We start from the raw sequence: 23,126 nt of genomic DNA on the forward strand, positions 1-23,126 counted from the left end.
GGTGCAGGAGGAGCCTGATGTGCCAGGCTCTGCCAGGGGCTGGCTGTGTGACTGAGCGAGTCACTTGTCATCTCTGAAGGGCTGACAGAACTGCACTGGGGAGACGGAGGCGGACTTTGGTATGGCTCCACACGGGGCTGGCTCCAGCTTCCTCCCTGAGGCCTCCCAAGAAGCTTGGGAATCTGGAAAGGTCGGGAAAACAAAGACCCCAGTGGGGGAGGGAGGACGGCCAGCAGGCAGCAGGCCCCAGAACCTTCCTGAAGGGGCCAACTCTGGGTTGGGCAGTTCCACACAACTGTGGGTGGTGGGTGCCTCCACACATTTCATGAGCAGAGGCTGGAAGGTCAGCAACACACTGGCGCGTCTGTTTTGCACTTTGTTTAAAGAACAAAGTGGACTGGGGTTGTAGCTCAGTTATCTTGCCTAGCATGCACGAGGCCCTGGGCTCCATACTAGCACTGAAAACAAATAAACAAATTAATAGATTAATTAATTAATTTAAAAACCCCAAAGGAAGTCAAGCTTAAGTGTAGTGGATTGGCTTTTAAGCGTCCTGGATTGCACCAAGAACAACGTCATGCCAGACCAGATGGGACACACACCTATAATCCCAGCAACTTGGGAGGCTGAGGAAGGAGGATCACAAGTTTGAGGCCTGGGTAACTTAGTGAGACCCAGTCTCAAAATAAAAATGAAAAGGACTGGGGGTGCAGCTTAGGCTCAGTGCTAGAGAGCCCCTGGGCTCAAGCCCCAGTACTGCCGGAGGGGGAACCATGTCTTGAGGGTTAGATACTTACAGGTAAACCTGGTGGCTGGGCAGGGACTGGCCTCCTTTTCACTGGATACTCCTGCTAATCTTACATTGGCTTTGTGCGTAGCTGTAATCTCTTCACCTAAATTCATTAAAAAATTAAAGGACAGGGGCTGCAGAGGTAGCTCAGTGGTAGAGTGCTTGCCTAGGAAGCAGGAGATCCTGGGCTCCATCCCCAGCTTCACAATAAATAAATAAATAAGCAAAAGAAAGGACAAAAAGGCACGTTTTTGGCTCAAGTTTCGCTCCAGAACTCAAGGCACAGAGTCCTGGGGAATCAGAGTTTGTGTGGGAAGAAAGAGTACATGCGAGGTGACAGATGTGCAAGGGACATCCGCTCCGAGCGTGCTGACAAAGGAGTAAAGAGTGAGAACCCCCCATCTGGGGGTGAGCCCCCGTTTCGGTGCCTCTGTGCCCAGGTGGGGCTTGGGGGCCCAGCCTCCAGGCTCCTTTGAGGACCGGAACGCAGCCAGTGGAGACGCCAGGCTGGAAATGGTGCTTCTCTCCCGGATGCCAGTGCAGGATGGCAGAGTCAGGGCACCGGCCGTGTCTGCCAGAAGCCTGGGATCCTGGGCAGAGGGTGCTGTGAGCACCTGCGAGCAGCAGTGAGGGGTGGGTGGGTGGTGGAGGGACAGGCAGGGTCCCCCGCAGACACAAGGAGGGGACAGAAGGCTGACGTGGGGGTGGGTGGAAACAGACTGGATCTGCGCGAAGTGACGATCGGATCCCCCAGCAGGTGAGTGGTGCTATCGTGGGCTCAGAGATGCGCTCGGGCACGGGAACCAGGAATGCCTTTCGATTCTCAGTGGTTGGTGGGCGCGGGATGAAAAGGATAATGCTTCTGGACCCACGAACATGACATGAAATTCAAATTTTAATGTCCATAAAATAAAGTTTTGTTGGAACACAGCCTTGCTCATTCCTTGACATATTGTCCATGGTTGATTTATGTTACAATGGCAGAGTTGAATAGTTGCGACAGAGACCGTGTGGCCAGCAAAGCCATATTTACAATCTGGCCCTTACAGAAAATAGTTTGCCCACCCTGGGCTTAGAGGGAGCCTCCAGGGAGAGGACAGCAGTGTGTGTGTGGTGGGGAGGGTGACAGGAGAGAAAGGGGTAGGACCATGGCACCAGGACCTCCTTGTGCCTTGCCAGGCACTGAACTTAAGCTGAGGGTAAGTGGGAACCATGGAAGGATCAGGGAGGAGAGTGACCTGCTCAGATGAATGCTGGAGAAGGGTCACTCTGGCCGCTTGGCAGATGAAGGACAAAGGACATGGGAGTACCTGGGGCAGGAAGCCAGTCCTGAGAAAGCACTAAGGTTTTCAAGCACTTTTGCTGTGACATATTCTCAAAGGTGTCACTGCATCCTTTGCAATACACGTGTGCTGAAGGTGCCTGGTATGTACCAGCAGGCGGTGCACACACGGGGTAGTGGATGCCCCACAGACCCCTGAGTTGAACAGAAACCACTAGAAGGGTGGAAAACACACGGAGGCCTCCTCTGGGAGTAGAGAGAGAGAAGGCCAGGAGCAAGGGTGTGTGGAGTCCAGGTGGAAAAGCGCGGGCGCCCAGAGAACACAGGTAGCAGAGGCTGCAGAGGGGTGCCAGGCCTGCCAGGCTGGCTGCCCTGGAGGGTCCCCCAGAAGTCACCTAGGGAGAGCAGCAAAGGCCGTTTGGGGAATACTCCTGGATGGGGGGGCTGAGGGACAGCGTCCCACGTACAGCGGCCACCGCGCCCAACTAGACACAGAGCTGAGTGGACAGGTAACAGGCCCCACACCACACACGCACGCCACAGGCCCAGCCTCTGCACAGGGTCACAGGTGCGTGTGCACTTAACCACGTCCGCTCAGGGCCCTGCACAAACCTCAGCAGGAGCCCTGGAGTCCTCCCCACACCTAGTCACGGTATGTGCACGCAATCCCGGTCCAGGTGCGCACGGTAACACGGATCCACACACACGCAGGAACCGGGGGGTACACGCCGAGACTCACAGACCCAAGTACCCCGCAGAACACAGACACACACGTCCACGCAGACTCAGGGCCCGACGCGCACCCCACGCGCACACCCCACACGCACTCTGCCCGGCCCCGCCTCCCACCGCACACACACAACCGCACAGGACGCCCGGGCCGTGGGCCGGCGCACGCACGGTCACAGGCGGGGCGCGCGCACACTCACACACTTGATCCGAGCACACGCGGGAGGCGCGGAGCGCGGCACGATCTGCGGTCCCAGGCACCCCCGGGCCCGGCCGGCGCGGCGAGCGGAGCCCGCGGGAGCGCGGGCGGGCGGGGAGGGGGCTGCGCGGGGCGGGGCGGGGGCCGGGGCCGGGGCCGCCCGGGCCGGCGGGAGCGGGCACCTCTGCGCGCAGCGCTCGGCCTCGCCGCCGCGCCCCCCGCGCCCGTCCGCCCGCTGCGCCCCCGCCGCCGCCCCGGGGTGCAGCGAGCGGCCGCGCCGGGCCCGCGGGACGGGGTGGAGGTGGGGTGGGGGGCGGGGATCGGGGCCGGGCCGGGGCCGCGCCGCCTGCGATGCCGGGCGCCCGCCGCAGCCGCCGCCGCCGGAGCCCGGGATGGGGCGAGAGGCTGCGGCGGACGCCAGCATCTCCCCGCCGGGGGCCCCGGGGGCCGCGGAGCCGCCGCCGCCGCTGCTGCCGCCGCTGCTGAGACCCAGCGGGCGATGGGTGAGTTGACCCCGGCGTCCAGGGGCCCGCGCCGCAGCCCCGCAGCCCCGCAGCCCCGCGCCCCCGGCCCTCGCCGCCCGCTGCGCGCGGCGCCCGGGCTCCGCTCCGCCGCCCCTCCCCGAGCGTGCCTTCGGGGCGGGGGCCGGGGCCGCGGCCGAGGTGGGGGCGGGATGCAGCCAGGCTCCCCGCCGGCGCCCCCTCCCCCACGCTGCTCCGCCGAGCTCTCGGGGCCGCAGGGCAGAGCCGCGTCGCGTCCACCCCCTCCCCGGCTGGGCGGGGGGCGTCCGAGGCTCCGGGTCGAGCCCGGCTTTGTGCGCCGCGCCCCCCCACTCGGGGCGGCGCGGGAGGCCTCGGCGCCTGCCTTCCCTACCCCGACCCGGGGCTGCGGCGGCCGAGGCCCAGGCGCGCTCAGGGTGCTGGGCGGATGCGGGGGCTGGGGCCGTGGCCGCCCGTGGGGACCCGGCAGCGGCAAGGGACGAGAGAGCCCCCATCCTCTACGGCGGGGGGAGGGGTGCTCCCGCTCTTTGCTCTGCACTGCCCAGGGCGGAGGAGGGATCCTGGCTGGGGGAGGGCGCTATAAATATCTGCAAATAGTGAGTTCTGGAACCGGGGGTGGGGAGGGGAGCGGGCCTGGTTGTGTTTGTAGGGGGGGGTGTCTGAGCTGGGATGCAGCAAGAAGAGATGGGGTAGCTCAGCCATCCCTGGTGGCCTGAGGTCAGATGACTCCCAACCCTGAAAGGTGCAGGCAAGAGCACTACCCCCCAGTGGGATTCCTCTGTGGTCCCCCCTTTATTCCTGAGGAGACACCAGTACAGATGACTCGGTGGAGTGTCGGTGTCACCTGGAAGGGGTGCAGTTAAAGGTCCAGACAGGGGCCAAGCCGGAGGATGATTGGGACAGCAAGGCAATGCTCCCCAAAACTGGGGTTGTTAATGCTCCCCAAGGCTAAGGTGATAGGCATGGGCCCTGGAAAAGTTTGGAAGAAGGGCTCCCAGCAGCCCAGGGGGTAAGAGAACTTCCAGGAGGCGATGACAGGCCTGGGGAAGGGCTTGCGGAATGGAGAAGGGCAGGAAGGCCTTCTGGGCAGAGGCAGCGACATGAACGAGCCCCCAGGGGCCTGAGTGCCTGGCCTGTGCAGTGGTGGAGGTGGGGCACACCAGGCCCTGTTTGCCGCCACAGCCAGAAGTCGGATGAAGAGGGAGGAGAGGCTGGAGGGGGAGGGCTGAAGGACAGGAGGACCAGGTGCAGTAGAGGTGGCAGGCCATACCAGAGTTGGCGCTGGCTCCTGAGGACAGCAGGGAACCGTGATAGCGCTGACGGGGAGCAGACTGGCTCCGCGGCCCAGAGGGGCTGATGTGGGCAGGGCTGCTGGTGGACACTGGTTATCTCTTCTATAGTTGCTGGCCCGCCCTGGGGAAGTCAGCTTTCTGAGCCTCAGTTTCCATCTCTGTCAAATGGGATTTCGCAGGATTTTGGAGAGAATTGAGTAAGATGATGAGCGTGAGATGCCTGACACCTGAGAAGTTTTGGAAATAAACTGGCTGTCATGTTGGTGTTATTACCTGTAAAATGAGGACACCCAAGGCCTCTGGGGCTGGCAGGCGGGCTGGATGGGAATGGGAGGGAACTGGGAGCTCAGTGTTCCGGCCTCATGTAACTGGGAGGAGACCGGAGGGGCAGTGGCAGGGTGGTCTGCGGACCCAGCTTCCTCTTGCTCCTGGGGGCACCCTCCACCTCTGCCCCATCTCTCAGCCAGGATGTTTGGGGTGTACCGCTCTATTTCCGAAGGCTAATGCCTCTTTGTTCCGCAGCCTGCATGATGTACTCCTCTTTCCACAAGTATTAGGGCTCCCTTCTAGAAGTTTCTTCTGACATTTGGGCCAGGAAGCACAGTGTCCTCAGGCGAGGGGTCCTGTGCAGGGTACAGAAGACACAGGCTGTTCTCGGGAGATTGGCATCTAGCTGGGTTGTCAATCCCACTGGGCACCCTCTGTCTGCCCAACGTGGTGCTGGCTGCCTGGGGCAGGTAGATTGCCAAGAGCAGATTCTAGATCCAATGTCCTGGTTCAAATCCTGTGCTCCCCGCTCCTTACTCTGACTCTGCATCTCTGTTCCTGTTTCCTTGTCTGTAAAATTCGGATGGTGCACACTATTCCCATTTGAACAGGGTAGCGTGTTTTTCACTGATCTGCGCTGCTCCACCTTCGCGCCTCCAGGGCACACAGCCTGTCCCAGCAGATGCCTTTCCACATCCCTGTTCCCTTCTCCTCTGACTGTGGCCCTTTCTGTATCATTGCCCCGGCAGCAGGCAGTGGTATGTTGGCAGCTAGTTCTCTGGGAAAATAAAATCCCCCACAAATAGTGCTGACTGATTCCCAAGGTGTGAATCTTCCCTGTGTGACTTAAGAAGAGTCTCCTAATGGGAGGCGCCGTGTGCCAGCTTCAGCACCCAGGCATTCAGTAGGTGCTTAATAGTGATGGCTGAACTTGGAGAAAAGACTCCAGGGACTATTGGTCAGATAGACTGGGGGGAGCTGCCAGGCGATACTGTAGGTGAGGGGTTGCCAGGGAGGTGTGGGTGGCCGGAGAGCTGGGAACGGCGGTCACCCTTAGCCTGCTGGGGGATGGGGGTGGCACTCAGTTTGTGAAGTCTTCCTTTCCTGAGACCTTCCACACCCCTCAGCCTGCCTCGCACCTTGACCTCGGGTTTTGCAGAATGGCCCAGCTGGACCCCACGCTTCAGCTTAACAGGGCTCCGAGCTGAGATCCGAACCGACCCAGACCCTAGCTTCTGGTCCTTGCGTTTGCTGTTCTCTTTACTTGAATATCTGTTCCATTGCCCTCCGTTCTCTGTCCCTTAAAACTCTGCCGCCCCTCAGAAGCTGCTGCGTGTGCCTCCTTCATGCTGCCAGACTCCCTCTCCCTCCGCTGTTGCCACTGGCCACGCCGCCCCTCGGATATGCACATACCTGCCCATGGGAACATTGATAGCTGTCGTTCATTGTGACCCTGCGGTGACCCATGAAGGAAATACCGTGAAAATTCCCCCTGCAGAGCGGACACCGAGGCACCACCTCTGGTTTGCACTCGCCCTCCCTCTGCGTGGCAGCTCGGGCATGGTGGCTCCGGGAAGATGCGCACATGCCCGTGTCTCTGGCAGGCTTGTTATTCCCCTGGTAGTGTCGGCGGCAGACGTAGCACGTGAAGGAATGAATGAATCAGTGGGTGAATGAGCGAATCTTGGCCCAGGCCTTAGTCCCCTTCTCCTCCCCTGATGGAGTGGACCCTTCAGAGGGACAGCCACAGGGGTTACTGTCCCAACCTCCCCAAAAGGGGACAGGGAGGCTTGGGGAGTACTTCTGGTGGAAGGCCTGGGACCCTCTCCCGGGGTCTGGCATGGGCTGGCCAGGGGCCCCCACCTTGCCTGTAGCCCAGGAAGCTAATGTGATCCTCCAGGACTTCCCCGTGCTGCCTCAAGTGGAAACTCCTCGTCTGCTCACTTATTTCATCTTTTCTATAAAAATAAAATTGGAACGATAGAAATCATTCACACACCTAATTACTCTGTTGTTTTATGAACTTAGGGCGTATTGGGCTCAAAACTTGCCACTGCAGTGGAATCCCCACAGGGGAGGGGAGGGTCAGGATGAAAGTCCGGATCCTGTGGAGGGCTTGCCCTCCTGCTGCCCTGTCCAGGCGAGTTGAACTTTCCAGAAGGAACATTCCAGGACCAAGGGTGTGAGGCGGGGAGGGTGGCCCTAGGCTTGTGGCTGGCAGAGACCCTGATGAGTGGCTTTCTGGGTGGTTTCCCCCACCCCCACCTGAGACACAGACTTGCTGCTGTTCATCGGGCAATTACTATGTGCTGGGCAGGAGCCACGCACTTTGTGTGCATCGGTTCATAACTTCCTGGGCATGGGTCCTGTTGTCCATTGCTGGGCGGTTGGGGGTTCCTGGAGTTGGGGGGTCCTAGCCAGGGAGTGGCAGGGCTGGGGTTGTGTTCAAGCCCTAGGATCCCAGAGCCTGCCAGGGCTCCCCTTTTGGGCCCCTTTGGTCACCCAGACCTTCCCTTTCATTCCCCATAGGACCCCAGCAGGGTCCCTGCCCTTGCACCCCCCCAAGGCAACTCTCTCCCCTCTTCCTGACCTCGGGCCACCTCCTATTGGCCCTCCCTTCCTGTCGTCCTGGACCCTGTGGGTGAATGGTGGTGGGGTACAAACTTCCCAGGTCCCACCCAGCTCCTCGGGCAGAATGCTGCCCTGAGATTCAGAGATGCGTGGCTCCCGAGAACCAGGCCCCGCCCTGTGAAGTTCTGTGTGTCTGCCTTATGAGACCCCGAGCCCCGCCTGCTCGTGGCCTCTGTCCCTGGCCACCTGGGTCTCACACACCTCCTGTCCCCCACCTGCTCAGCTTCTATCCAGCTGCCAGGGCTGGGCGTGACCCCCAGCTGCCTCACACTCTGGATGGGTCCTGTGGTCCCTGCTTCTCTTGCTACCTGGGCATAGCCTTTGGTCGGGTGAACCATGGTGGCCGACAGTGCTGCCCCAGGAGAGGGGGCACGGGGAGAGCCGCAGACGGCGGGAAGGGTTGGGCTCTGAGGCCAGCACACAGGTGCGCTCTCGGGCCTGGCCCTGTGCCTGACACACAGAAGGCATTCAATAAATAATGCCTTTAAATATTTGTTGAATGTTGGTTCCAGTTGCAGCTGGGGAGGGCCTCTTCCAGAAATGACAGGAATCGGCTGGTTCAGGAGAGGAATCACGAAGGCGCCTTCCCGAGCGCATCCCAGGAGCGTGGACGTGAACTTGCGTCCCTCGTTAATGGGTGTGGAGAGAACCAGCTTGCCAGCTTTCTGCAGGATCTCCTGGAAGTGTCACAGGAACCCTGGGCAGTGGTGTGGAGATGACCCTCGTTTCACCGTATGGAAACTGAGTCTCCTCCCAGGGGAGGTGACTTGCTTCTGTCACAGGCAGGGGAGGCTTTGCAGGACAGCCTGGCTGCTGGGCCGGCAGCCCGGTGGACCCATGTGGCTCTACGGTTAGCAAAGCGTTCTGCATGGGATCTGGGGGGATTCCCACAGTGGCAGGAGGGGAGGAGACCCTCTGCCCAGGCTTCTAGGAGATGAGGAACTCGGGGCGGGCATGAGGGCCCCACGGGTGTTTGGCAGCCCACCTGGTCAGTGAGGGCAGAACCAGCCCTTGCTGGGGCCTTGGTACCAGCTAGTACATGATGTGACCTCATTTGATAATATGTTTATTATTAACTTGGTCCTTGGAACAGCCCAAGAAGGTCTTCAGTCTTGACACAGAGGCCCAGAGAATGGGGTGATTAGTCCAAAGACACACTGCGCACGCCCAGTAGAAAGTTCTGGTTCAGCTAAGGGCTGGAGCCAGGAGTGTGGGCCAGCTTGGAAGAGGTCAGGAAGCCGGCCATGAGGGTTGTGGTTTTGCAGAAGGACGGACCCCTGTTGAGAGCCCTAAGGGACTCTGCCCTTGGAACTAGACCTGGGCAGAAGGCACGCCCCCTAGTGGCCCCAGCAAACCTCCTCCCTGGGGGCGTCTGGAGTCCAAGACTCCTCAGTCTGACTGGTACCCGTGTGTCACTGCTGTGGAGTGTTTGGAGCCACACATGGCACAGGCTGGTGACCCTGCACCCACCACTGGGGGGAAATTGAAAGAAATCTTCAGGCACTTGCTGGTGGGGGGGCCCTTGTGCCCCACATTCTCGGGGTGATGGTACCAGCACGCACCACCCCCAAAAATCCAGGGGCTGTTTTGCCCTCTGGCCTTCGCAGGCGCTGTTCCTGTCACGAGCGTGAGCGCCCGCCCGTCTGTTCCGGATGGTCCTGATCTAACTGTAAACCACCTCCAGGAAGCCACGCCTGACCCCACTCCCAGGTGTGGGGAGGCTGGTCCTCAGTCCCTGAGATTTCTGTCTGTGCCATGGATTTCTGTTTGTGCCTCTGGCTGAGGGGTCTGTGCAGTGCTGGGCCTGGTAGGAAATGCTGGTGGAGCGAGTAGAGGGGACTGACCAGGAGGACCCAGGGTGCAGGTCACTAGGGCCAGCAGCAGGGCACACTGTCCTTGTGTCTAAGGGCAGAGGGAGAGATTCACGGGAGGGATCAGGACCCTGGCCCAGTTCTTGCCAGTGTCGGTAAAGTGCAGCTTTATCCAGGTGACTGTCAGGTCAGCCCAGAGAGGCCAGCGGGGGGTCTTGCTCAAGGCCTGTGGCCAATCGAACCTACCCACTTTGCAGAAGGGATACTGAGGTGGGGGTGCTTGGTGCTTGGCCGGAGTGCCACAGGAGAGGCTGGCAGTCCCCTGGGGGGGTGTGGGAGGAGTCCAGCAGGACTGCATGGGACTGCCCTCCTACCTTCTCCTGTCCCCAGGCTAGGACATTTTCCCATGGGTCAGGTCCGGGAGTGGACAAGAAGGAGCCAAGGAAAGCAGGATCCCCAGGACTCAGCTCCTGTCCTTTAGCATGGACAAGGCACAGAGTGGAGAGAGAAGAATGTGTGTTGCCCCCAAACTGGCAAGAAATCCATGGAGATGGTGTATTGCAGCCAAGAGGCGCAGGGGGGAGAGGGCGTGAGCGCTCGGGCCACCACGAGCTGGTGGTGGGGGACGTGAGGTGGGTCACTGCCTTTCTCTTGCTGTGCTTTGCGGATTTTCTAGAATTTATGAGGAACTTTACATCCAGAAAAATGAAGCTATATCTTAAAGTCAAGAGGGAAGAAAAGGTGGCCCAAGAACAGCTCTTTCACCTTTGATTCTGGGGCCACCACCTGTGAGCGGCCTCCAGTGTGACAGGCCTGAGTCCCTCGCATGAGCTGCCTGGTAACGGGCGCACCCTCCCCAGGCAGCGCACCTGCGGCAGGTGGCCTGTGCTGCTCTCGCTGGGGAAACTGGGTCACGGGAGTCCAGGCCTGGGGCTCCCGGGGCAGTGCCCAGGAATTCCATCCGAACACTTCTGGCCTCCTTCCTGTGGCCCCAGCCTGGCCTCTGCAACCTCTTCCTCTGTGTCCCCGTGGCCCAGCCCCTGGGCTGTGGCTGCTCACCTCCATGGACCTCCTTACTCTGTCTTGACTCATGCTGGGCCCTCCTCGGAGAGCCGCTCACTCACCCAGTTCTGCTGTGGTCATCCCTACCGGGGAGGCCATCCTGCTTCCCAGATGGGGGTGGCCCTAGGGTAGGGCCCAGGGCTGGTGTTTCTCCTCCATCCCTGTTGGCTGAAGTCCTCAACTGACCAGCCTCCACGCACCTTTCCGGCTACTCTCCCACACAGGGTGACGGCCAGTGAGCCTCGATCCTGGGGGAGGGCTCAGTCTCTTTCTCCCTTCTGGCTCCTGGCCGTACCTGGTACGGAGTACTATCCAGCCAGCCGTCAGCTATTGCCTGAGTGCCTCCTGTGTGCCAAGGGCCGGGCGAGGTAGGTGGCAGGGCGCAGACTCGCCAGTCTCAGGGTGACAGCAGGCACACGTGTGGTGCTCACCCCTGTGGTTCCACGCGGGGCCAGCGTCTTTGTCACGTGGATTCACGTCTCTCACATTTGCTTGTAGGCAGCCTCGGGTGCCTTGGGCCGGCTGGTTAGTTCGTTCAGCACAGATGCCAGCTCTGACCTGGAGGCCCAGGGATCTCCATCTTTGTGAAGCACCTGTCTTGTGACCATTGTGGTGCAGCCTGGTGAGGGCTGAGGAGACCAGGGAGAAGGTGGACGGGGGATTCCTGCCTGGCCTGGGTGTACTCTGCAATGTCTGTGGTTCTGTGGCTCCAGAATCCCCTGGAGGCCGATGGGGCTGGGGCCTGGGGTGCGGGAGTCATGGTGGGAATACGGTGCCCTGAAGCGGAGCCATCACTGGAGGACACAGAGCGGGGGACCTGAGGGGCTGGAGAGCAAAACCTTCCATGAGAGGAGCACCTGGGACCAGCAACTCGGGCCCCACTCCTCTTGGCACAGCTGTGTGACCGTGGAGAGGCTGGAGGGGCCGCGGGGAAGAGCAGGCCTGGAGTGGGGGTCTGTGCTCGGTGGCCACTGGGGAGATGGAGGCCCAGGGTTGGGGGTGGTCTCGAGCCTGGGTGAGGACTGAGTAGCCACTGGCGCACACGGCCTCTGCCGACCCTCTCCACCACTTGCTGGGTGCCTGATGGTGGGCAAGTCCCATCCCTCGACAAGCCTCGGCTTCCTCATCTGTAAACTGGGTTGTGAGAATGGAATGAGGTGGCACAGGTCACTTGGGAGAGGTTAGTGGCCTTGCTGAGGCTGGCTCCGGGCAGCTCGGAAATCCCCTATTCACGCCGTGTTGCTGCCATTGCGTTTGCTCTCCTTCTTCGGTCAGCGGGACCTTTGAGCACTTATGTGCCCCTGTGGTAGCATTTTCTGGCTTTTCCAGAAACAGGGCAAGGACAGATGGGTGGTGGTCTCACAGGGTGAAGGAGCAGTGGGCTCAGCCCCTGCAGTCCTGCTTGGCATCCCCTGCCATTTGGTGACAGCATTCTTGTCCCAGGAAAGTGGGGAGCTAAAATACCAAACCTCAGTTCCTGCGTTCTGGCAAAAGAAAACTTAAAGTCAGACACCAAAAACCACGCAAGAGAACTTTAAGTGAAAGTGAGGAGAAAGCAAAATGAAGGGAAGTGAGGCTCCAGAGAGCCCTCTCAAGAGAGAGGGGCCGTCTCGGAGCAGAGGACAGGAGACAACGCTGTCTCCACATCCATTACGCTCGAGGTTTACCAGAACTTGGTAAGGGACCACCTTCCGCACTCTGCCAATCAGGTGTCCCATCCTTCCTTCACATTGGTCTGTGGAGTTTTTGTTGTTGTTGTTGTTGTTGTTGTTGTTGTTTTGGTACCAGGGATTGAATTCAGGGGTCCTCGACCACTGAGCCACGTCCCCAGCCTTATTTTTTATTTTATTTAGAGACAGGGTCTCACTGAGTTGCTTAGCACCTGGCTTTTGCTGAGGCTGGCTTTGAACTCACGATCCTCCTGCTTCAACCTCCTGAGCTGCTGGGATTAAAGGTGTGTGCCACCCCACCTAGAGGCCCATGGAGTTTTTGACCTGAGGTGGTCCTCTCCAGAACTGTCCTGGTGGCCATCCTATTTAGGGGGACTTCATCTATAAGTCAGTCCCATGTTAACGTGGGCATTGGGGTCAGTAACTGGTCAGAAGTTACCTTAGTGCGCCTGTGCCACTGAAGGAATCTTCCTTCTCAGACAAATGGAGTCACCTGTAGCCATAACTCCTAGCTTCACACCAACCTCACGACCCCGTCAAGAGTTAGTCCCATGAATTCTTTTCTTTTGATGTGTTTTCCCATTGGCTTCTTTTTTTTTTTCTTTTTTTAATTTCCCATTGGCCCCCTTGCCTCTAGTTATTTTCTACAAATTAGCTCCCACCCTTTCCTTTCTCGTCTACTTTGGAAGTAGTTCAAAGAAAACTCTAAAGGAACCTAAAGAACGCCTTGACCTTGCGTGCATTTCACTGCTCATTGCTAGCTTCTGCCTAACACTTCCCGCTCAAGGGCTGGAGACCCTGAGTCATCCAGGGAGTAAGGGGCAAGAGGTCAAATCAATAGCTACTTCCTGCTGATTGGGGCAAGACCCCCAGGGTAGGTGTCTGCAGCCCTTGCTGTCGTCAGTGAAATGCTTCAGATTATGAGTAAGGTCTGTCCAGGGGGCATGGTAATTATCTGGTTTAGTAGAAGCAGATTGTAAGGCCATTTGGGAGGCGGATGCCCCGTGAACCAAACAAGAAGACATAGTATTGGAAAAAGATTGGTACATGGCCGTAGATATCAGCCGTTTCTTCCACCAGGAAGTGCCAGGAAACCGTGAGCTAAAAAGTTGATCCCATGACAAAACAGGTGAAGGGTGGCATCTGTTTGAAAACCTTCAAGGATTTCGGTTACGTTGTCAGGGTGGTCAGGAACGCAAATGCAACATTCCGTCTGGGCAGTGGCTCGGGCCACCCTGAGCTGCCGTGAGAACGTGGACAGCCATCCAGTTTCGTAATACGGCATTTCTCATGAGAGCCACCTCTGTGTCCAGGAGAGAAATACCTCTTTCAGTGTCATGGAGAGCTTTTGGGTATAATTGGTCAGAGCGTCCATGTACCAGATTATGTCATATAGACTAATCTGAGGGCTAAATATCAGAGTTACACAATCAAACCAGTGGAAAACAGATTAAGCTTACTGATGTAGGAGGTTAGGAAAATGTGCGGGTCTCAAATTGACTCAGAACAAACTGTGATTCTGGCCATGTCTTTTGTGATAGTTATTAGACACGCCCGTGTAAGAATCTCAGGTTATATTAAAAGAATTATTATCTTAAATGAAAATAAAAAGAACCATTGTCTTTTTTTTTTTGATGTCCACATGACATTAAAAACTTGGTTATACTCTCCTGCCAAGTGTTTAAGACCAAGATGATCAGAAATTGACCTTTTTCCTGTCTACTGTTAAGAGTCAGCTGAGAGTTGTCAGGGATCACTCTTGGGAACTTTTGAGAAGGCGCTCGGCTCCTCCAACTTTTCCTCTACCGTTTTTGCTATCTGCCAGAATGGGTCAGGGTCTTGCTGACCACATGTGGCTTCCCTTGGAAGCATCAGGGAATGACCTTACTTTTTGCAGAATGTACACTGATTGGCTTCCTGCTCACTGGGACCTCCACAGGCCCCCGGATCAAGAAGTCAGGTAACTCTCCACAGTTGTAGGCATTTAAAGAAATCTCATCATTCCATGAATGCTGGCTGACCTTAGCGGGCAAGGGCTAAAATATTGGCTGATTTTTCCTTGGCCCTTTTACTTCCTTGACTCTGGTCTCCCAAGTTTTTAAAATAAACATCCAGCAGGCCAGTTTCACCATTCTTGAAATGGGAGCGATGGTTAGTATCAGTACTGGAAGTCAGCTTTCTATTTTGTCTTTCCCTAGATGATGACTTACTGTCTTAAATTAACTCAGGTTGTCCTGTTAAAAGTAGTGCTTCTGCAAAATACTAACAGGTAACCGTTATAACGTTTTACAAGGAAAACATGAAGTTAAGAGAGCAACAACATATTTAGTTTGTATAATTACTTTGAATCAAAAAGCAAACTCTCTATAATAGCACTAATGTATATTTGATATCTATTTTGCCTCTGTAAAGACCCATTAATTTATGAACTCAGTTACATGTGAAATCCTTCACGAGTTGCATTTTTTAAAACTCTCCCAACTTTAAATGCCTTTTAAAATTTACCAAAATCTTTACGTAATTTTGTATTGTATCCCTTGTTTATTTTGAGGTCACAGTAATCTTTACAACAAAAATCTTTCTTTCGATCACAACTTTAAATAAGCTTCATTCTGTGCATTCTATAGAGATACCCACATGGAGTAAGGTGGGAGGTAGAGCCTTACTCAGGTGAGGTATCAGAAATAGACTGACTATCTTTTATACAAATGTATTTTATTTATATAACAATGAAATACTTATATAGTCAAAGCAAACAGTTGCAAGCCAGGTTTTAAAATGGCAATGTAGCCCTTTTATGTCAGATACAAGGTATAAAAGAGAGCAGTTCTTGGTTACCTTGCCTGTAAACCTACATAAACTTTTTTAAAAAATTTTTATTTTTTTAGTTGTTGATTGACCTTTATTTTATTTTATTTTAAATATTTTTTAGATGTCGATAGGCCTTAATTTTATTCATTTATTTAATATAATGCTGAGAATTGAACCCAGTGCCTCACACATACCAGGCAAGTGCTCTACCACTGAGCCACAACTCCAGCCCCCACATAAAATTTTATTTTACAAACTTTTACAAGACTCAGACAAACATGTTTAGTTCTCAGATGTATACATATCTCTAGTCACATGTTTAGGGTGTCAACTACATTGTAATAACCCAAATAATAGTTGTTTATTAGCCAGTTATGAAGTAACATTTAAAAAGACTTTAAAACAGCTATAATCCCTAATTCCTTTAAGACTTAGTTTCCCTGAGTAATTAACTTAGCAGACACAAGAAATTATCTTGACAGATAAGAGCAGATCAGTGCTTTAATAAAATCTTGTTGTTTTTAAACATAGAGATTAAATTTTGTTTCATATTAATGTATTAAAAGTTGACTTTGGGGGCAGAAACCCTAAAATTAAACTGACTGTGCTGAGTGTAACCAATTAATCACATACAAACATTTTGAGGTCTGTCTTAAACAAACATTTTGCAACTTACTTAGACATTTTACAGCCATTCTATATCCTTAGTTTGGTCCTCTCTTTCATCTTAAAGTTTAGAACAAATTATTGCTTCACCTTACACAGTACTTTTTCATCCAGAACTATTTTCTTTCCCCTTTTTCTTACCATGATATATTTCCATACCTATAACTTGCTTATATTTCTTTCCTAGTTACTGACCTTTTAAGTTTATATTTTATAATAATCCTTAAAATTTTATTCAGAATACTTTTTAATTAAATAAAACATTTGGTTTTCCTTATAGATTTTTTTATTGAAATTAGCTGGGTGTTTCTTCTTCTTCCTCCTTCTCTTCTTCTTCCATGTAGAACAAGGCATGAAAGTAGAATTTTAATCCTTAACCATCTTGCTTTTAGAAACAAAGCAATCTTAATTGCTTTCCATTGACCAGCAATTTATAAAATCACATTTATAAATGTTTATCCCATTTCTGTTAAATCATATTTACCCATTTTTAACTTAGGTTGCCCCTAAAAACCAAATCAAGTTAATATTTTAAGCCATCTTTTTTAAAAAAAAATTTTTTTAGTTGTCAAGTGCTCTACCACTGAGCTACTTGACTTTATTTATTTATATGCAGTGCTGAGAATCGAATCCAGTGCCTCACACATACGAGGCAAGCGCTCTACCACTGAGCCCGAGCCCCAGCCTCACCCAGCCATCTTTTTCTGTTGAAGAAAAATCCCAGGAGCAATGGACATTACACTTTAAACATTTTATAGAAAACAACACTTCATTGACTGACCACCTAGAAAGAGATGCGATTTAATAATTTTAAAGACATCTTTATTTTTATCCCTTTAACCATTTTAAGTCATGTAAACTGAAAGGTATTTGAATCCTTTTTTTTTTTTTTTAATTTTATGAGTACTGTATATGCCAATTTTGGTACCATGTACCTGATACACAGACACGAGCAGACATGTAGACACGACTTGGAATACACAGGTGTGCACGCATATACATAAAAATCAACAGCAGACAAAGATTTTATAGCTTTTTACCAGGTATGACTTCCACGGTAGGCTACAAAAGAGCCATAAAGTTTTATTCTATAGACTGTCAAATTTAGCTCCTCAGAAATTAAAATAGAGCCTGCGAAGCCAGGACCGGTAGGAACAGAGTCTTGACGGTCATGGGGATGCCGAGGTCAGAGGTTCACCTGGCCACTCGTCCTTCATGGGGCAGATTCACCCTCACATCACCTCTGAGTTTTCCCAGCTTAGGGCTCTTCAAGGAGGTGTCTTTCTTTCTCTAGAGTATTGGAGAGTTAACCCTTGAACACCTGGCCTCTGAATAAAGACAGCAGAAAGAAAAACAGAGGGCCATAAGCTTCAGTTAAACAAAACAAGACTAATTGGTTCCAGAGAAAAGGTGAATTCATCATTAAAATCAGAAAACTCGAGTTCAGAAAAAACAAAGACCAAAAAAAAAAAAAAAAGTCACGCCGTAATTACTGTAGTGAAGGGGCACAAGAGCTTTGTCAGCCCAGAACGCGCTTTCCTATCAGATCAGTCAGCCCAGAGACTTAAAGAATGGGGGGTCCTGGGAAGTCCTCAGAAAAAGGTTTTTAAGAAAAAGAAAACTTACCCATTTGGGCTCTTTCCATTTTTCTTCCTGGTGCCCATCCTGAGAGAGAAGACCATGTAGGGGGAACTTATTGGAAGAGCATAATTCCAGAGTACCAGAAAAGAAGGAAGAGAGAAAACAGGCTTTTATGTCCCATAGCTGCTTGGATTTTAAAGTGACACTCCTTCCCTCTGGTCTTGCTGGGTTTGGGCACGTGCTTATGCAGCTTACATCCCACACGGATATCAGGCCGCTAGGAAGCAAGGAAATTGTTTTGATCATGAGAGGCAAAAAGCTTAAACCTATGGCACTTTTGACCATTATGTTCCTAGTCCCTGGTAATTTTTTTGTCTTCTTCTTCCATCAGCGGCCATGGAAAAGGTCAAAACCTGCCAGACTCTGGGCAGTAACCCCTACAGCTTAAAACCCAGCGAGGGAGTATTTCTCATTGGTAAGATAAAGCCAGCATCTGTCAATACCCTGGGCATCCCTCAGTGGTACTGATGTCCAAGAGATGGATGTAGGAAGGCGTCCCTCCCGTACATTCCATGCTAGACCCAGAAACAGGAGGCGTCCCTGCCTTGGTTCCCGAGAACGTGGTGTGGCATGCCTGTCCAAGTTCCTTGACTTGTGGCTTATCTGCTGAACCCACTGTCACTCAAGCTTGTAATCTAATTTAAGAAATATCTTTAATAACTTGGGGAAGTGACCTTTAATCCTTCTGCATAGTATTTTAAGAACAACTTAGGCTGAAACTGGAGAGGAGTAGAGGTTTTGTGTCACTGTGTTGCAACTGGAACAAATAACCACAGGATAAATGGCATTAAAAAAAAAAAAAAACACACTTAGTAGACAAAGATGGCGAGTGGCGTACTCTGGATTTTGGACATGGCTTCTAAAATGAGATGGTTTAATGCCGACTCCTGTAGTGACCCCAGCAGTGGAGATGGCCTCTCGCCTCTGCGGGGCCCCGCTCCAAATCAGAAAGATGCTGCAAAAAGCGAGAGAGAGTATAGGTCTGCATGCCACCCAAACAGAGTGTGTCACTGCAGTTGCTGACTGCGTAAAAAGCTGAGCAAAACATCAAGACGACATAAGACAAACGGAGCACGCGGGCCTGACATTCCAAGGAGATTTTGGCAGAGGACAATGTACGCAGGCAAGACCAAGGCAAAAAGCCAGATACCAGAGGCCAACTTAGACATCATCTCAAACAAAGCTGGGAGGTGAGCAGGTGCACATGCCTGTCCTGTCGTTGGCTCTTGATCTGAGTCAAAGCGCCAAGTCATATGTCACAGGAGAGGAGCCAACTGGAACTCCAAACCTTGGTTCCTGTGTTCCCACAAAAGGAAAAGTAAAGTCAGATAGCAAAAGCCACGCAAGAGAACTTATTTTAAGTGAAAATGAGGAGAAAGTAAAGTAAAAGCAAAGTGAGGCCCCAGCCGAGAGCCCTCCTGAGCGGGGCCGTCTCCGAGCAGAGAATACGGAGGAGACAACGCTGTCTCAAACCCTTACTGTCAGCTGACCAGGCGCACCTGCACTCTGCCAGCCAGGTGTGCAGCTCCTCCTTCATGTCAGGCGGTGGAGTTTGTGACCTGAGGTGGTCCTCTCCAGAACTGTCCTGGTGGCCATCCTATTTAGGGGGACTTCATCTACAAGTCAGTCCCATGTTAACGTGGGCATTGGGGTCAGTAACTGGTCAGAAGTTACCTTAGTGCGCCTGTGCCACTTTCCCAGAAAAATGGAGTCCCCTGTGGCCGTAACTCCCAGCTTCACGCCAACCTCAGTGGACCCCAACAAGAGTTAGTCCCATGAATCCTTTTCTTCTGATGAGTTTTCCCATTGGCTCCTTTTTTTTTTTTTTTTTTTTTTATTTCCCATTGGCTCCTCCTTTGCTTCTGGTTCTTTTTTGTTGTTGTTGTTCGTTTGTTTTTGTTTTTGTTTGGTGCTGGGGATTGAACCCGGGCCTTGTGCTTTCAAGGCAAGCACTCTACCCACTGAGCTACCTCCCCAGCCTCTGCTTCTGGTTATTTTCTACAAATTAGTTCCCACCCTTTACTTTCTTGTCTACTTTGGAAGTAGTTTAAAAAGAAGACCCTAAAGTAACCTAAAGAACGCCTGGACCTTGCTGTGCATTTCACTGCTCACTGCTAGCTACTACCTAGTATCCTGGGTGTCCCTGGTACTGGCCAGTCCTGACCCAAGAGGGCTGTGTCCCCTGGTTGCAGTAGAGTCCAGCCTGCCCTGCTGTGGCGTGGACCATCCGTGGTGATGGACCCTAAGACAACTGGAGGGACCTTGCCAGCTCAGGCCCCACTGTCACTCTCAGGGGTCAGTGACTTCATTGAGCTGTTCATGAATTTGGGTGTGTTTGTGAAGTCTGCCCCTGCAGGTCGCGCTGGGCAGGTGTGGCCGCCTCTGCACAAGAGGGGCATGAGTGTCTCGCAGGCTTCTCACTTTTCAGAAAAGCAAGCCACACTTCCAAGAGGGCACAGGTGGCTTGGGGTCTGCAGGTGGCTCTTCCAGACCCAGGCCTGGTCCTCAGATGGAGCCATGAGGAGAAGAGAAGAGGAAGGTGCATTGCTCCAGCTTCCCGCCTGCGATGGGCACCTCAGCAGGCGCCCAGAGCCCAGGGGGGGCACTGCAGGGCTGTCACCTCGTCCTCCAGGGGTCAAGCGCGTGCCTGTACCCAGGGGTGCTGGCCAAAGGCCTGCTGAGTCCCCCTGCGCTGCGCAGAAGCTGCAGGGTGGACGGGCCCAGGGCGGATCCTGCCTGCTCGAAGCCAGTTCTCTTCCCGTCACTGGTCCCAGAGCTGCTCACTGAGTCCCTGTGTCTTCCCTCTGCGCCACCACATCCCAGCTGGAAGGGAACCCAGACTTCACGTGAATGAGCCGCTTCGTGGGTGTGCGAGGGGCCTGAGGTGCGTGGCAGGCGCACTAGGACCTGGCCAGAGCTGAGAGCCAGCAGCGTTGTCGAAAAGTTCAGGTTGCACGCAGAGGCCTCAGGCCTCCCTTCTGAGTTGTGACCTAGCTTCAGGGGTCAGTCACAGCTCAGAAGGCCAGGCTTGAGGCCTCTGCATGGCTGTGTGCTTGGGCCTGGGGTGGGCTGCGGATCAGCACGGCCCCTTCGTGGGGTGAGGAGTGCTGGGAGCTGGGTGGCCTCCAGCAGGCGTCCAGCCTGGAGGGACTGTCCTGGAGGAGGGCGAGCAGGGGCTCCGGAGCCTCCTCAGAGCGCTTGGACTTTACCCCGGGGGCAGTGGGTCTAGGAAGGGAGGGCAGCCTCAGCTTGGCCTTGGCGTGGCTCCTGGGGACCTGGTCGGAAGTCCCTCTGGAAGCTGCGGCTGCTGTCCGGTGAGAGCTGATGGGTCAACCAGCTGGGGGCCTGGGCTCAGGGAGGAGCGGGGGTCCGAGAAGCACCGAGCCGCGGGACAGACTGGGTGATGGGTGAGGAGATCGCTGAGTGGCACCGTGCCTCCCAGGCTCCTGGCGTGGGCCAGCTGGTCATGTCACTGACGGGGCCCAGAAGGGACGTGGGACTGCTGCAGTTGTCAGATGTCCCTCTGTGCCAGGCACGGGTCACAGTGTCGCTGGGGTTGCCCGAGTGATTCAGAGTCCTTTGGGCCTGGCCTGCAGAGGGGGTTCCGAGGGGCTAAGCGAGTTGCCGGGCGGGACTGGGACCAGCCCTGTGTGACCCCAGTTGTGCCCACGGCCCTCCTTGCTGCCCCCACAGGTCACTTCCGGCAGGTTTGCAGTGTGCTCTGCCGTCGCCCAGCTGGCTGTGGAGCCCCGGAGTGCACCAGTCTGGCTGCCACCAGCCTCTCTGGACAGACAGGCGGTGCCTGTGTGTGGGAGCACCCCCACTTCACTGGGGTGCTCTGGGACCAACCCTCACTCCCCGCTCTGTGCAGACCCCCGGCCGCCCCCCACCCCACGACATTTGGGACAAAACTTCCCAGGCCATAGCCTGTTGGCTGCCCCCCTGCTGGAGAGGGCCCCAAGGGAGGGGTGGGGCGCACCCTCCCCGCCCATCCCCCAGCCTCTGGGCTAGAGATGGAGCTGAGGCTCCAACTGAAGTGGCCCTTTGTACATTGTCCCTGGAGGATGGGGAGCTGGGCGGGAGGGGCTGGCACTGCCCGCGGGGGCGGCATGGCACTGATGGGGGGGCGGGGAGCTTTCTGTGGGCTGCCAGGGCAGGGGAGGGCACCCTGTCAGGTGTGGGTGCTCACTGGAGGGGCTGTACCCCATGCACCCCAAACTAGACTGTACCGTCACTACTTGGAATGTGATCCCCGCTTGTTAGGGTTCCCTGAGTCTTGGGTTGTCACTTGGCAGCTGTTCATAGAGCCGGGGACAGGCTGTGTCCTGGGTGGGGAACAGCAGGGACCCTTCTCTCCAACGGTGGACCTTCCTGGGAGGACCCAGGCTGTGGGTGGGGAAGGAAAGCAGGTTCTCAGAGGTGAGTCAGGGGCAAGAGAGCCCCAGGGACAGAGCTGCTGGCGGGGGTTGGGGTAAGGAAGGGCTCTGGGACTGGTGACATCAGAAAGACTGGAGGCAGCCAGCATAAGGAGATCTGAGGCTAGGACTGTCCCTGGAGGAAGGAGCAGCCAATGTGAGGACCCCGGACGGGGACCCAACCTGGGGCCTCCAGGGTCAGGCAGGTGGGGACTGTGACTAGAGCCTCAGGGATTTTAGAGGCAAGATTGGTGAGGACCCCGGGGACAGGTCCACAGGGCTCGTAGGTGCCCAGAGCAGCCTTTCATTCCAAGTGTGACTGGGGCCACACTGGGCAGTGGGCAGGGGAGGATTTATATGGGGAGGGGCCTGATGGGGCGTTTGTGGTGACCCCAGCAGGAGGAGAGAGGCCATGAGCAGGGCCTTGGGGTGGCCGAGGGGAAGGGGTCAGGTCCCGAGAGTATTGTGGAGCAGGTACAGCAGGCCACACAGCGCCCTGCCAGGCCTCCGGTGTCTGTGTGTAGAGGGGCCACCAAGCCCCAGCTCAGGGATTGGAGTCTGTGCCAGAGCTCTTTGGATGTCATTGCATTTGATCCTCATGGGGTCAGGAGGTGGGTGGGCTCACTTTTTAGAAGGGACACTGAGGATATTTAGTGCCCAGGATCACATGGAAGGAGGATGGGGAAGGGGCAGGATCCAGACCCAGGAAGCTGCAGCCCAACTGCCCCTGCCCTCTTTTGAGAGGTTGGGCTGAAGGGGTCTTCCTCGCACTGACCGGAAGGACCAGGACACTTCACTCTCACAGAGCTAAAGACACTTGGCCCCAGCCACTCAGGTCTGGCTTGTCCTCGGCCTCCTTGGTAAGCCGATGAGGGCCACCCCTCTCAATCACTGCCAACCTCTAGCCCCAAGATGGTGACCACACTCTGCTTGGGAGGCACCCTGGCTCCTACTGAGCATTGGAGGAGGGGCGCCTGCTCACTGTTCCACAGATACGGAAACTGAGGCCGGGCAGAGCTGGCCTGAGCCCCGGCCAGGACTCTTGTGCTGTCTCTCCTTCCCTCCTCCGCACAGGGGCCGGGCTGATCTTTTGGGTCTAGTAAGCCATGTGGCTTGGGTAGTGGGGCCTGGGATGCACGTGTCCCTGGGCGGTTCATCCCCACTGGCCTCTGGGCTTCTGAGGACTCCAGCAAGAGAACTGAGTGGATGGACGTGGCTCCTGGTGGCCCAGGCCTGAGAAGGCACTGGGCTCTTCTTCCTCTAATCAGAAGCTGTTAATCATTAATCATTTGCCCAGTAACAGTGACAAGCCTGTGCTGCCCCTCCCCACGGCTTGACCTTCTTCCTTTGTCCTCCTCAT

The 23,126-nt window shown here is 54.9% G+C and overlaps 1 protein-coding gene across 2 annotated transcripts in view; it reads left to right on the forward strand.

Annotated features, from left to right (window-relative positions):
* The first annotated feature begins 3,320 nt into the window (after positions 1-3,320).
* The window catches only part of Mgat3 (beta-1,4-mannosyl-glycoprotein 4-beta-N-acetylglucosaminyltransferase), a 40,176-nt gene continuing 20,370 nt past the window's right edge, over positions 3,321-23,126 (forward strand). For both annotated transcript variants that reach the window (XM_047551673.1, XM_047551672.1), the window contains exon 1: positions 3,321-3,503. The gene's annotated coding sequence lies outside the window, so the exon portion shown is untranslated. The remainder of the gene's footprint in view (positions 3,504-23,126) is intronic.

This window comes from Sciurus carolinensis, chromosome 4 (assembly GCF_902686445.1).
Source record: "Sciurus carolinensis chromosome 4, mSciCar1.2, whole genome shotgun sequence".
Lineage (NCBI taxonomy): Eukaryota > Metazoa > Chordata > Mammalia > Rodentia > Sciuridae > Sciurus > Sciurus carolinensis.